We start from the raw sequence: 15,026 nt of genomic DNA, 5'->3' as shown, positions 1-15,026 counted from the left end.
GATAATTGTCAGATTAACTGAACCACGGGCTTCATCTGTCAACATTTTGCTGTAAAACTCGGCACCTGTTCAGCTGCTGCGAAAGAAATCTTTGAAGCGTCTCTGCACTTCAACTTTAAATTTCCTCGGTTCCACTGTGGCCTATTTCAACAACTCCATTTCTTTCATCTTAAGAGATAATAAATGCAAATTGAAAAATGTGAAATCTGTTACAGATTATTTGAGCTCAGTTGTTTGCTATAATACTACGGACCTGGATTGCAAAATGTCATTATACTCATAATTTGGGGTTGCATTATCCAGCAACGTTCAGAAATTATGTTGGTTTTTAAATAGAAAATAAACACTAGTTGACTGTGTCTGAGCTGTCTCTAGTAAAAGTAAAAATAAACCGTTTATTTCCCACATCTTTTGAAAACAGCTCATCGGTTCGAATGTCAGAGGTGGTTGATGGCGAGGCGGCAGACTGTCCTGACTGCAAGCGTGTGAAAAATCACAGCTTATAAGACTACCTCTAATGATATCTCTCCCTATTAGTCTCAAAAGCAGAAAAGGTCACAGCGCCACTATGAATCGAGCAGAATTCACATCCCTTTTCGTTTGTAGGAACACAAAGCTAAAGAGACAAAAAAATGAAAAATGATTCCACTTGAAAATATGAGAAATGTCAGAAAGCTCGGTTAGTAACAGCCTCCTGTTTCTCTCCTCTTCTCTGTGCAGATAATGTTTATAGGAAATGTCTCGCAAATGGGACATGGGCGTTGAAGGGGAACTACTCCATGTGCAAGGCCATACTTCACGAGGAGGTAAGACTTTGCTGTGTAGTGTTTGTGTGCATGCGTCCTGATTAGTGGGGCTCTTCGGGGAGGTACCTCAAAGCGTTCGAACATACGTTCAAAAACCAACAACAAAGGCAAGGTTAGCAGAGGAAGGAGCCGTTTTGCTGGAGGCTTATTTATTGGTTCAGGGTTTGGTTTCTCGCAGCCTGCAGCCTTAAAAGGACTAAAAGGATGCTGGAGTGAAAGAAAGCGCCGTGCATGCTCCGCGGATGCCCCCAAGCATCACCCAAAGGAATCTGCGGGATCCGAAAGAGCACAATGAGCGTTCTGCATTTTCATCGCTTTAATGTCATCTCGCCCCGAGTCATCGAGGCCCGGCCGCTTTGGCATAGTAGGTGGAAGCTTGAAATCTGCTTATCAACCTGCAGCTATTTCTCTTTTGAATAAGTGTGTTTCATTTTTTTTTTTTTTTAATTCCTCAAAAGAAACACACAAAAGCCACAAAACTGTAGTTTTTTCCAAACGGCATTGTCCTGCGGTGATGTGAGCGACCCGCAAAGGAGAGCACAGTCAGCCAGCATGCTACCTTCATGGTCCTGCTGTTCTCCAGACTTGTATCCATTCACATGTTGCTGCTATTTGCTGCTGTTGTGTGTGAATAAATATTTAGTTATTTATTTGTGCATCCTCCAAACCCTCCACCTGGATGCTGTATTGTGACTGTCATAAGGGCTCGTTTCAACTACCACCATACAGTGGGCCGGAATGCTGTGACCCAGGTCAGGCGGGACCAATTAGACATCTCGAGTATTCGTATGTAAAAGATTCAATTACATGACGGAAACATGTGACTCAGTGTGTTTGTTTAGCTTGGCCTCACCAGCTGCTGGGACTAAATATTAAATAGCCGTGTTTCCGTAAACAGTGTTACCTCAGTTTATCTTTTCCCCATTTCTAGTCAAAATCCTTGTCCTACATATAGAAGGATGAGGCTGATCTTCTTCTGTATTGCTTTTATTGTCATTCAAATGCTACTTCAGCCACAAAAAAAAAAAACAATGTTAGTCCATGTAACGATACTGTTTATTTACTACAGAAGATTTGAAATGTAATTTAATTTAATTTCCTGGAACAACTTGTCCCTGTAGCAAACACAGCTCTAACTGTAAGAATTGCTGTATATCTTAGGGACTATTCGTGGGAAGCAGCAGGAAGCGATGCGATTTAATACTTTGTTTCCCTTAATTCAATCAATCTGACTCTGATTTCCGTGGTATTAACCAATCAAACCAGTTAATAAAAATCAATCTCTTGTCTGAACTGTTTGTACAGAACTATAGCCGGGAGATAACCGGCTGAGCTTTGCGTCCTTTAGCTCTGCCTAAAGGTACAGACACCAAAGAACTACTAGCAACGAAGGCAGACTGTGACGTTGCCTCACGTCTCCTGCGCCGACCCCAAAAATTTGCTCTTGAATGCCCCACAGAGATGACAACCAATTACCAGCAGGTACATGCGTTTTGGAGGAGGTACTTCATACCAGCAGGTGGCAGTAGATTTAATTCATCTATCAAAAGGGAGAAACAGGAAAGGGCTAATATTAGGTGGGAGAATTGGAAGCTGAGAAGCGCTTTTTTTAGCTGGGGAGCTAGGAGGCTAGGAAGAGATAATATTAGCTGGGAGAACAGGAAGAAATACTATTAGCTGGGAGGTTAGGAAGAGCTACTATTACCTGGGAGGCAAGAAGGCTAGGAAGGACTACTATTAGCTGTGTGGCGAGGAAGAACTACTACTAGTTGGGAAGCTAGGAGGCTAGGAAGAGCTACCATTAGCTGGGAGGCTAGGAAGGTAGGAAGAACTACAATTAGCTGGGAAGCTAGTAGGCTAGGAAGAACTACTATTAGCTGGGAAGCCAGGAGGCTAGGAAGAACTACTATTAGCTGGGAAGCCAGGAGGCTAGGTAGAGCTACTATTAGCTGAGAGGCTAGGAAGTCAGGAAGAGCTACTATTAGATGTACCCAGCCAGCACGACTTCCCCCATCCACAAAATCTTTGTAGTACAAAGTTGGTCTGGCGTCTCTCTATTGGGAACTGATTATGCTCCAGCAAAGATCTGCTGTGTCAATCAGCTGTGGTGTTAAGTACCCACGGCGTAGGCATACAGGTCATCTGTGTGCTGAGAAACTGAATTTGTTCATTCATTATCTATTACCGCGCATTGCAACCTATCCCAGCTGTCACTGGGCAAAAGGGTACACCCAAAGAACAAAAACCAAATAACACTCTGACTAAACTCAGTAGAATAGTCTGACTTCTGCTGTCGGCCTGAGTTTGTTTGAGATCAAACATTCATTGCTACGGTGCTGTGGTGTTGGGCTGTTTAATATTTACAAAGCCTCCATTTTGTTAAGTCTTGTGACGATGTTGTTCAGGCTTTTGTTCGCTTTACATCGACACGTTTGTGCTGCCTTAGTCCACGCTATTAATTCAGAGTAAGGAATATTTTGTTGCTCCTCTTGGTCGACGCTGTTAGTGTAGTTTTATTGTATATTTTGTAAAATTTGGTCCAAACGTGTGTGATGTCAGGGGATGCTGCTCAGCATGCAAGATAAGTCCCCCGTCCAAATATTCTGTTTCATCTCGGTTGTTGCGAACCCTTTCCCTTAGAGACGTGGTGAGGAGAACATACTGTATATGATATTCCAAAATATTTTGGCTCCAACATGATTTGTTTCAACATCCACCTCTGGATGAGGCGCTTAAACATCTGGAAGGGGCTGAGAATAGAGACATTAAAAGAAATGAGTAATCCGTTGGAGGTTTTCCAGGGCGCCCAACTGGTAAGAGACCCTACAACACGCTGGAGAGATTATATATGTAATCTGGCTGGGGAACTCCTCGGGATCCCTCAGGAGGATCTTAATTTTAAATGAAAACTGGCTTTTCCTTGCAGGGAAACAGCCATGAATGAGCACAGCAACACATTTATTTCAGCTCAGTGGACTGAAAGTCAAGAAAACACCACATGCAAATTGAGAGACAACAAGCAATGTATGAAAACATGAAATACACCTGAAAATACTGTCAACATCTGCAAATATTCTCAACACCTGCAAATACTCTCAACACCTGAAAATACTCTCAACTACTGCAAATACTCTCAACATCTGCAAATACTCTCAACACCTGCAAATACAGGGGCACCTGCAAATTCTCTCAACACGCGCAAATACTCAAAAACACCTGCAAATATTTAAAACACCTGCAAATACTCTCAACACCTGCAAATACTCTAAACTCCTGCACATACTCACAACACCTGCAAATACTCTAAACACACACAAATACTCAAAACAGCTGCAAATACGTACAGAACCTGCAAATACTCTCCACTCCTGCAAATACTCTCAACACTCACAAATGCTCAAAACAGCTGCAAATACTCAAAACACCTGCAAATATTCTCAACATCTGCAAATACTCTGAACACCTGAAAATACTCTCAACTCCTGCAAATACTCAAAACACCTGCAGATATTCTCAACACCTGCAAATACAGAGGCACCTGCGAATACTCAAAACAGCTGCAAATACTCTCGACACCTGCAAATGCGAACAGAACACCAGAACGGAAATGTTTTCTGGAGACCACAAAAAGTGACGAACCAGCTTGTTACTCAGAATTATATGACTCTTGGAGTCTCATCTCTACTCATCAGTGGTGCTGGACATAAGTTATTTTTTGTTTGTTTGGCTTAGTTTTTTTATTTTTTGTTTTATCATCCTGGTAGCATAAATCCTTATAAAGCATTTATAAACTCCACAGTTCAAATAATCTGACGACACACACAGTTAATTGGCAGATTGATGGCATCAATAATGAATCGCTTTCTGGGTTGCCCTCGAATTCTGTCCGTCGTCATTGTAGTGTGTTTCTGTATTTCTGCAGGTGTTGTGAGTATTTGCATCAAACGTGTCGTCAGTGTGATGAGGACGTTTTCTTACTTTGCTTCTGTTTAGTCTGTTTCCATGTGTTTTCTTAAGCTGCAGTGCGTTGAGCTCTTTAGGCCACTGCGCTTTTTTACTGTTAATGGAAAAGTCCGGATGCAAACAGAGAATACGAAGTCTGGAGGCGAAAAAAAGCTTATTCTCAAGTCTTCATTTCATTTTAAGTACCAGACCAGAAAGAGGCACAAGTCATTTGCTTTAAATTAAATATTGACATTTTATTTAATATTTACTCGGACCATAAATCAGTATTAGATTAACATTAGCTATCTTTTGGTCTCCGATTTGTGATTTGTCGACGGTTAGAAACCTATAAAAACATCAGCCGGTTCTTTTATTGAAACAGTGAAGGCATGTTTTCCTGTAAATATCAGTTATAGTCATTTCTGCTTTATAGATCTGTGAGGATGAGAAAATTGTGTTTGGGTTGAAACCCTTCATTTAGTGTGTTTGTTTTTTTTTTCTCTCCATCTCTCTCTGAGTCTGATGTCCAATCGATCGTTCAGAAGATGGATAAAGAGTGTGTGACCTTTTAAAAACGTGTCTTTGATTTTTCCTTCGTTTTGTAGCCGTGAAATAAATCACCAGGTGGCAGCGGTGGAGTGATTGACATCAGGGGGAAAAGAGAGGGGAGTTGAAGTAGCTTCTCTTCAAAGTTCAGCCTGTATTGAACTAGATATTCAGTCGCCCAACGGGGAAGAGAAACCGAGTGGATCAAACGCTTATTAGAAAGTTGCTCTGAGGGGAAAGAAAATTTAAAAAAAAAGAAATTTTCCCATTTTCTTTCGGGCCTCGCTGGAGCTTATTTTCTCAAATACATACTAAGTGTCTTTGTTGTTTCTTGGGAGTGAGTCTGGTTTGTTTAAACTCTTGTGGCCCACACATTTGGTGGGACCTGAGGCTACCGGTAGGTGGGTTTTATTTTCTCCTTATCGTCCACCCTCCTCCCCTCCTCCTCTCCGGCTCAACTCAGCGCTCTGCTCGCCTTTTTTTAAAAGCTCTCGTTTGCTCGATTTATGCCCTGAAGTGTTAGCAAGCCCTGCACACCCCAGCGTCTGATACAGGACTGATTGACATCTTTCGGCTCTATATTAACGTGCACCGTGGCATGCAACCAACCTCTGTATTTAAAATATAGTCAAATCATGAAATATGAACCATTTCAGCTAAAAAGACACAGATCTTAGTCTTGTTCTTTTCCGTACTGAAAGCATGCACGTTGAAAAAAAGGCGTGTGGACGTTGAGGCCATCATCTACGTCTGAGCTAACTCGAATCATGCATTAACAATTACAAATTGTATGTATAACATGGGACGAATCAGAAATATCCATCTGTCTTCCGTTAGACAAACTCTTTACAAATGCGGGTGAGTTCATTCTGTAGCTGCTCCTCATTAGTGTTCCCCGTTAAGATAACGTCAAAAAAACACGGAATACGTCTGAAAAAAGTCCAAAAGACTCGCTGGTATCTTTTTATTCAACTTTAACTTCACCAATATGATCTGATCATTATTGTTTTCACATTAACCGACTTTGGCGCCTCCACCCGATCCACAGCCGATCTCTCTGTATGCATCATGTAGAGTGGTAGCAGTTTTGTTTTTAAAATGACAAAAAATTACGAATATATCTTGAAATGCAACGTCTGCCCATCCCATCCCGTCCTTTACACCCAGAAAAATATTTTTCTACTATCAAATTAAAACATTTGTATGTCCGGTTTTACATGGTCTGTCAATGTCAAACAAAAACTGGGAGAGAGGTTCAAACTGCACTTTTGAATGAAGTTAACTTCAGCGCTCTAGGTGACCTAGTTTCTTTTTGTTTTGTTTTTTTGTTTTTTGTCACGGCGCTTTGAAAACATCACATGATCAGATTAGCGAAGGTTAAAAGGAATCGCTGCTTCCATTCAGAATCTGTGTTCATGGCGCTACCATGGACAGATCATTGAAAACAGAGGAGCAAATCAAACTTCCTCAACACTGCTGGGGACAGATGAGGCTTGATTTTACGCGTAATATATGCATAGAAAGACACTTTTAAGTGAGAGCAATGACCCCACGTTATTCTTCTACATTTTTGCTTGCTGACATTTCAGGTAATGTGTTTTTTTTAAATCTTGAAATAACTGACTTGAAATAACAAGATTGTTGTCATGAAATTACCTCTTCTGCTCTGTGCCGTGAGCAGAGCGAATCCAATTGGCAGCTTTCTGTGATGCGTCTCTAATAGACAACTCTCCAAAATAAAACGCCAGTTGGTAATATTATCATATTACTGTTATTGTTATTATTTCATAGAGGTGCTAAGATGAATTCAGGGTAGGCACCCCTAAATAGAGTCTAAACTTGCTCCTGGTCAACACAACAGTGGAAGTGTTAATGAAAGGCCAAGCGTGTAGACTCTGCTTAAAAGACACAATTATTTCAAGTGATGTCTGTTCATCAGTAGTGAGAGACTTTCAAAATAGTCTCTCCTTGTAGCTGTTAATGTATCAGCATGTGGTTAATTATTGATGCGATCGTGTTGATTTATAAGGAGCCACATGTCTTTATTTCCCTTTATTACCAGAGCTTTTTCTGGCTCTGCTTCAAACTGTTAAGCAGAGACATCATGGTGTGAAGTTTTCAGGTTCCAAGTTATTATAACTAACAATGAGGGAGAGATAAATAGTAAATATAATAACTTTTGTGATTTCTGACTCTACCGTTTGTTCCAAAATATGTGTCAGGTCCTGAAGTCATGACGCAGACACATTAAACAGCTGTTCCTGATCGAGTGGTAGGTAGAGATGCATTACAGGCAGCAGCTGTAATATTATACGCGCTCCAAATGGTGGTGCTGGTCCCAATGTGGGGACACATTTTAACGCCAAGTTTGAGATGGACAGGTGTGATCAGATTGCACAGGTTGGATGTTAATGGAAGGTCAAAACGAGGTGTAAGTCAACTAAAAACTGTCTCACTTTTAGCTAGTAGACTGGCAGCTGAATGTAGATTACATCAGACGCCACAGTTGTGCAGACACGGTGCAATCAGATCCGTTGCATTCTTTCACATTCAGTGCGTAAAAGGAAAAATGTCATTTGGATGCAACAGCCGAGTCTGTTATCCAGTCTAACCTGAGGAACTGTGTGATGGTAAACCCTGATATCCGCCAAATGAAATGTGTTTTGTGTTGTCATTGCAGTCTGAACACAATGTGCCATGTACAAAGAGGGATAATGAAGGCCTTCATGGTGTCACATTCAGTTTAAAAAAACAACGGAAGTGTGTTTGCTGTACAAACAAGCACATCTGGAGCATGCTAACCTCTTTCACGCTTGAGTTGCACGGTAAAGGGATCATTTAATGGTCAATACCAGGAAAAACAAGAACCTTGAACCATGACCACGATCCTTCCAGAACCCAGAACAGGTCATATGTGTTGCTTTAAATAAGTCGAGCTTTAACCGCAGAGCTGGCAGATGAGAAAGGAACTCATATGATTTGTTTTATAGTAATCATGTGTGTCTTATTTTCCCACAGATTTCTGTCTCTGCACTTCAAAAAAAATAAAAATGCGGACACCAATGTGCAATTTTTGAGTCAAAGATTTGAGCAGCTGCACCAAAATAATAGTGAATGGGACAGATGACGTGTCTCGGTGTGGGTGGAGACGGGATTAAACATGCACACATTTAATCTCGGCGTAGACACCAGGAGGTTACATAAATCCACTTACAGCACAGATTACAGTCGGCAGTGTGGGGATCACAATGGATGTCTGAGTCACAGACACAGAGATGTGTCTGGCTAAAAATCTTCTCATTCTGCATATGGGACTGTGTGCACGTTCGAAATCCCCCCCAGTGTTCATGTTTTAAAACCAGGAGGCGAGCCAGAGTCTCCCCCGAAGTTTGATTGGTAATCGTACAGAGGTCAGAAGGTGACACGTAGTTAGTATGTATGGATTACTTCACAGTCCTCTCAGGTACAGGCTCCTGGAATGGAACCTGTGAATGAAGTGACTGCTTACATCTTCTGTTTGGAAGCTGACTGCAAAAAGACCACGAGCAGACACAGGCTGAATGCAAAGAGATTAAAGAAACGCAGGTTAAAAGGACCACAAGGAGATCCAAAATGACCAAGAAGATGCACATATCATGACTCAAAATGGCACCAAAAGACGTTAAACAACCATGAAATTAAACTGAAATTAAACAACCACAAAGTCTAAGAAGAAATGTACAAAATGAGGATAATGAGAGCTACAATTACAAAAAAAACACAAAATTCACATAAAGACACATAACAACCCCAAAGAGACACAAAACAATAGCAATGCTATTTCAAACAACCAAGAAGAGTCCCCAAATCACACAAAAATATGCAAATGACAGAGAGACAAAACAACCACACAAATATGCAAAATTACAAAAGATGCAAATTGACCTCAGAGATGAAACAAAAAACACAAAATTACAACCAAAGTTGAACTTGAAGAAACATAAAATGATCATGAGATAAAGTCCAACCACAAAGAGATACAACTATAAAAAAGAATCGCACAAAAGACATAAAACGACCGCTAAGTGACTCATACCCACTAAAAGTCACGAAATTACACAAAAATGTGCAAATGACTAAATAAAAATACCAGAAAGAGACACAAGACAACCATGCAAATACACAAAATTATTGTAGCCATGCAAAATGACAACGCAGATGAAACAAAAAGCCTACTCAGGAAATTGACTAAGATGACCATCAACATTTAAAAATGCAACCTCAAAACAACAATTACAAAATGACTATAAAGACACGCAAAGCAAAGATGACATAAATATATATACAAAGAGATGCGACAACACCACAGGTTCACGCAAGATAAACACAAAATGACTAACAAAATACCCCAAGTGACTTCTAAGAAACACAAAGTGATAGCAAGGCGTTATCAAACAGCCAAGAAGTTGTCACAAAATTACACAAAGATATGCAAATGACTGAAAAAAAAATGATATGTAATGACCACAGTGACAAAAAAACAACCCTGCAAACACACACGATTAACGTAGAGAACTATAATCTTAAATTCATGCAAAATAAACAAAAAAGAAAAAGAAAATGGCTACAAAATACACAAAATGACCACTAAGACACACAAACTGGCAAAAGAGAAATCAAACGGACACATATGAAACCCAAAAATGCAGTGAATAAGTGCAAAATTATGGAAAATTGCCACAAGTTCCTGCTAGATGAACACAAACAAGCACAAGATGACTGCCATGAAACACCACAAGCCACAATGTCACAAATATTCTTTTGCTCCTCTCTGAAATTGGTGGTGGGGCTTTTTTTCGCCTGTGTCCAAGGTCCAATTTTCTCTTAATCCATCCGTGGGTGATATCTGGAACGGCTTTTTATTATTTTATATCAGAACATTTGCAGGTTGGTCTTTTTTGGTGTTCATTTCTTGCACTGAATCCACTTTGTAACTATTAATCATGTAAAACTTTGCATTCAAAATTTAAATGTGACACCCCTGCTGTGACTGTGAATACCCGCTCCTGTTCAGACCCACAGCGGGAGTCAGAAATTGAAAAATAAAAGTCTTTTCTTATCCTGAAAAGACTATTTCTGTAAATCAAGAGCACCCAGAAGACTCATCTTGTGTTTCTTTTCTTCCTGCAGAAAAAAGGCAAGATGCACTACCAAATAGCAGTGATCATAAACTTCCTGGGTCACTGCATCTCCATGGTGGCTCTGCTGGTAGCTTTCTTCCTCTTCTTGTGTTTGAGGTAAGTGTCGGTCTCGCTGCCATCGGTCCGCTGATAATCCCAAAGACATCCTTGATGTGACAAACGTCAGTATTCTCCGGATCCGGAGAGGTTCAAAGCGCCTCTCGTTCTTATTCAAAAACCGTTTGGTCATGGAATGAAACCTTCCCTATCTCAATCCCACAGATGTAAAGGGGTTTAGATGCCCGCAAAAAAAAAAAAAAAAAAAAAAAAAACTAGGGCACATTTCCCCTCAAATGGGAATAATAGACCCATCTCAGAAAGAGGCAAAACCAAAACAGCCTTTTGAAGGCCTGCTGGGACGACTGGTGGAGGTGGAAAGGGTTTTCCTCTGACAAACCGAACTAAGCCGTGTGTTAACGAGAGAAAGGTCTTAGCACCCTCGACAGCCAGGCCTGTTATCGATCACAGAGACACCCCCGGGGAGTGAGAAAAGCGTGAAAGGGCACAGAGAGACATAATAAGTAGAAGCTCTACAGGACAGCGTTTATGCAGAACCTGTGTTTGTGGGCTTGGACATGCAGGCATGCAGGCAGGGAGTGTCGGCCGGCTATAAATGGCACCGGGCTGGAAAGGGAGTTTGGCATTTATTACTCACCTACTTGATTTCGTAATGAAATTGAGAATGGTTAGAGGGGAGGTAGTGGCTGGCAGCGTGATGGAGAGAAAGGCAGACAGTCCTGTTCAGTGTTGTGGAACCAGAAGGAGAAAGGGAGGAAAGTGAATGGCAGGTAGAGCAGTGTTGGCTTCCAAAAAGTGACATATTTCAAGGTGCCTTGGCGCATGAATCTCCCAGATAATCTAACAATAGTGTGGGTTTAAACTGTGGCTGTTGAGTCTTTAAATATGATCTTAAATATGCCATTTTTGGCTCTATCGTCTTAAATGCAAATGAACGGCATTCATAATCGTGCTTTTCAGATTTCTCCTCTCACGAATACACACTGGCTTCATCCTCGGATGCAATTTGAGGTTCAGTGTTGACGGTTTTTAAAATTTTTGGATTTAAGCAGAGCTGTGCAAAATCTACCTGAGCCCAAGGTACATACTGCGCATCCATACTCGGAGGAGCCAGGTGATGGAAATGGAAGCAGCATTTGTTGTGCCTCATTTTTGTCATCTCAAATTTAAAAGAGCTGCAGTTGAGAATTTTTAGACCACGTTTCAAACCACAACCTTGGCTGTGACTCGGTAGCTGTTATTTTCTGTGTAATTTACAGTTTAAATAAGGCGGGAGTAAAAATGTCTGTAAAAGTTTTCTAAATTTATGTTAGCACAGGAATGGACCTGCCAAGTCGACATCTAAAAATTAGTCACATGGAAAAAGTGTTACCTGAAGACATTTAGTAATTTGTAATAATTGCAGAGGTCATGTGATTATAGTCCTGCAAAATTGTTGCACTAGAACACGCCACAAAGATTACAGCCAACAACCAGCTGATACATAACTCTTCACACCAGCAGGTGGCAGTAATCTGTATTCATCATGCAAAAGGGGAAAAAGAAGAGCTTCTATTAGCAAGGAGGCTAGGAAGCTAGGAAGAGCTACTGTTAGCTAGGAGGCTAGGTAGCTAGGAAGAGTTACTGTTAGCTTGGAGGCTAGGAAGCTAGTAAGAGCTACTGTTAGCTGGGAGGCTAGGTAGCTAGGAAGAGTTACTGTTAGCTTGGAGGCTAGGAAGCTAGCAAGAGCTACTGTTAGCTAGGAGGCTATAAAGCTAGGAAGAGCTACTGTTAGCTAGCTGCAGGCTGGGAAGCTAAGAGGAACTACTATTAGCTTGGAGGCTAGGAAGCTAGGAAGTGCTACTATTAGCAAGGAGGCTAGGAAGCTTGGAAGAGCCAAGCTCATCTTGTTTTGTTTTAGCCATACACCAACTGAAATGTAAATGGGTCAGCTTGTTGTTTAGCTAGATGTTAAACTAATTGCCCTTTGGTTTGGCCCAATTAGCCTGCAGACATAAGGGTGATTTAGTGGTCAGTGGTGCACAGATGTTTCCTAGGAGGTGATTTATCTCGTTGTGCTCGTTATTTATCCAGTTTAGGTTAATTAAGCTGAATGATTTGACTACAAGATTAGCACTAGGGCTTTTCAGCTCTGACTAGCACTCCCAAGATTTAAGAATTCCTCAAAAATAAATATATATAGGAAAAGCCTTCTGTGTCACCTTTGAACTTTGTTTAGTTTAATTTCGTCACTTCCATTTTCCCTCTCCTGCCCTGGCTCTCTAAGCCGATCAGCTAAATGCAGATTTAACATGCTGGATCGACTGAAAAGCCACCGACAGAGGTCCAACTAGTGCCAACGGCCAGCCATCGGCTTGGTGTGGCCATATGTTTATCCAACATAACACACCATCAGGAAAGCGTCCAAACATCCAGAGAATCCAAAAAAATAAATCCTGTTTTCGAACACAAGAGGAATTATGCATAGAGATGTTTCTGAGATCTTTTAAAAATAAAAACCCCGCAAATCAGAAATTTGACAAGATAAGTTTAAAGGGATTAAAATGTGTATTAAAAGGTAGCCAAATAACTGTTATCTCTTGTATCAGGCTAAACATAAACTGGGTTATTTACAATGATAGAAGAAAATTGTTCTGTTACTGTTGTTATCATAACAGAAAACAACAAAAACCTATTCCTGCGGGAACATAGGACAAGAACATATATTTTACTACATCTTTACCAAAGCCCTGTCTGCAGGACTATTCAGTTCTACTAATTAATACCCATCAGGCCCAAACTAAGGAAGTGAGGTCAGACAGAGTAATGAATAAAAAAAAACAACCTCTCCACACTCTGCCTCTGGCACGGAAGTCACTGCCTTCATGATGCTAATGGGAGCTCCAGTAACATTTTGACATAGTGGGGGGAAAATAGCTTCTTGTTTGTGGGGCAACACAATTTACAAACCTTGAATTCAATTATTCATTTATTTTGTAGCCTTCCGGCTGCTTTTTAAACACCTATGTAATATTCTAACTATTCAGACCTGTGGTTTTATGCAGCTTATTGCGTTAATGAGGCTGTCATTTTCTTCCAGAGCTAATAAACTGACACAATAATACAGTGTTACTGGAAAATTCCTGCTCATTCAGTCAGTCAGCACACAAAGCCAGTTGAAGTGACACCTATTAAGAATTGATGCGTACTAAAAAATAAATCGTGTCATTCATGGTTGGCAGAGGAAGAAGGAGCAGGCTTTGTTGGCAGATAATGCCATCAGCTGGTGACAACAAACAGGGCTGCCTCTGCAGAGGATGGGGTTGATTTGTTCTGTCCATTCAGATGTCTATTTTCAGGCCCTCGCTCTGAGGCGCTTGCAGATTTTAATTGTGTCCTCGGGTCAATTTATTTGCAGCTTTAAAAAAAAAAAAAAAGCATCAGGAGTTTCAGGACATGATACAAACAAGAGAGCAAACAGCAGGAATGAAAGGCTACTACTTGTTATTGTGAGTCTACATCTCTATTCATTATTCATTCCCATCATCTTCATTTTCTGTTTTTCCAAGATTATGCTCATTGTTGAGGAATAGCTAAATACTGAGTTTAAAATACACTCCAACACCAAGCCCCAGCAGGAGGAGATATTTAATTCAGATGTTTTCCAAACAGCTGGGCCACATGCACAATTTTACATGATATGTTTTCCATCTTTCTTCTCAGTATGAGATCAGTTGCTTTTCCTGAGCTCAGCGGGAGAAATGTTAAAAATGCAGCGTAAACATGTCAGCGGTTGAATTCATCCTCCACTGTTCCTCTCACAGGAGCATCCGCTGCCTACGAAACATCATCCACTGGAACCTCATCACTGCCTTCATCCTGAGGAACGCCACCTGGTTCATCGTCCAAATGACCATGAGCCCCGAGGTGCATGAAAGTAACGTGGTAGGTCTCACTTCATCAAATAGGTTGTTGCATTGGGTTCCTTCATTACCACAGCCCACATTAGCATTTGTGTTAACATTGTAGCGTTTATGTTAACCTTTATGCTAACATATCATTGCCCTTGTTAGCCTTTATGCTAATACAACATAAAGGCTGGAGGATGAACCCGCTAGTCTGGTCCTGTACAAAGTTCAAAAATACATCTGCTAGTAGCTTAGCATAAGGACCGGAAGCAGGGAAGCCGCTAACCTGACTCTGTCAAATGTTAGAAAATACATTTAACCAAATGACCATTAGCCCCAAGGTGCACAAAAGTAACTGGGTACTCTTCATCTGCAGACAAACAAAAGTATTGATTTTTTAAACATTGCGCTGGGTTTCTTCATTACCACAAACACAAACTGTAGGGATATTTAGTTTGTAGGGGGCCCAAGGCCAAGACGTAGGAACTAGTTCTGTTAAGTGTCCAAATCAAACTTGCTGAACATAGGCAGTTGAAAATAGCCGAAGCTGCCTTAGGGTAGATAGAAGAGCCCCCCGTCCATGCACTGTAGCACATTGTCATTGC

General features: G+C 40.9%; 1 pseudogene across 1 annotated transcript in view; it reads left to right on the top strand.

The window, feature by feature from the left end:
* The window catches only part of LOC311504560 (corticotropin-releasing factor receptor 1-like), a 67,305-nt pseudogene that overhangs the window by 32,591 nt on the left and 19,688 nt on the right, over positions 1–15,026 (top strand). Inside the window, exons 5-7 of the transcript XR_014699894.1 lie at positions 721–806; positions 10,467–10,573; positions 14,338–14,458. The product of XR_014699894.1 is annotated as a corticotropin-releasing factor receptor 1-like (transcript). The remainder of the gene's footprint in view (positions 1–720; positions 807–10,466; positions 10,574–14,337; positions 14,459–15,026) is intronic.

Source organism: Chelon labrosus, assembly GCF_963514085.1.
Source record: "Chelon labrosus genome assembly, chromosome: 19".
NCBI lineage: Eukaryota > Metazoa > Chordata > Actinopteri > Mugiliformes > Mugilidae > Chelon > Chelon labrosus.
Note: the sequence above shows the minus strand (reverse complement) of the source record. Positions and strands in the feature narration are given on the sequence as shown.